Below are 892 nucleotides of genomic sequence, written 5' to 3' on the forward strand. Positions count from 1 at the left end.
AGAGAGAGAGAGACGGGCAGAGAGAGAGAGAGAGAGACGGGCAGAGAGAGAGAGAGACAGGCAGAGAGAGAGAGAGAGAAAGAGACGGGCACAGAGAGAGATGGGCACAGAGAGAGAGCAAGAGATGGGCAGAGAGAGAGATGGGCACAGAGAGAGAGCAAGAGATGGGCAGAGAGAGCAAGAGACGGGCAGAGAGAGAGAGAGACGGGCAGAGAATGTGAGAGAGACAGAGACGGACACACGGAGAGAGAGAAAGACAGAGAGTGAGAGAAAGAGAGATGCAGAGAGAGAGTCAGAAGACACACGACACCAGGTTACAGTCCTGCACCAGCTCTCGGAGCGTGGGTGCAGTGAGAAGGGGGGAGAGCGCGCAGACGCAGCGTTTACGGGCAGGGAGGGCACGGGCGGAAAGATAGAAGCACCAGGCGGCTGGTTTGTTATGCTTCGGGTGGAAGCTGGAGCGATGCAGCCGGCCCGCGGATAACGCCATGGCGGATGGGCGTTCCCTTACCTGAGAACAGGATGCTGGGATTCTCCCTGGCGCTGTGCCGAGTCGGAGCTGGGCTGGAGACGGTGGGCACTGCCAGGGGCCTGCGACATTCCGGGGTCAGAGACAGAGCTTTTCCATCGACGCCCAGCGTCTGTTCCCGGGAAAAGGGGAGAGGGAGCGGGTTACAGGCAAACAGCTTCATTCACCCAGAACCATCCACCTGCAAGGGGCCTGGGCCAAGGCCATCCTGCCCCTCTCAAACCGCCCGCCCCGCACACACACACTCACACTCACACTCACACACACACACTCACACTCTCACACACTCACACTCTCACACACTCACACTCACACTCTCACACTCACACTCACACTCTCACACACACACACACACACACTCAC

The sequence above is a fragment of the Rhincodon typus genome, unplaced genomic scaffold, assembly GCF_021869965.1.
Source record: "Rhincodon typus isolate 14 unplaced genomic scaffold, sRhiTyp1.1 hic_rhity00000054, whole genome shotgun sequence".
Lineage (NCBI taxonomy): Eukaryota > Metazoa > Chordata > Chondrichthyes > Orectolobiformes > Rhincodontidae > Rhincodon > Rhincodon typus.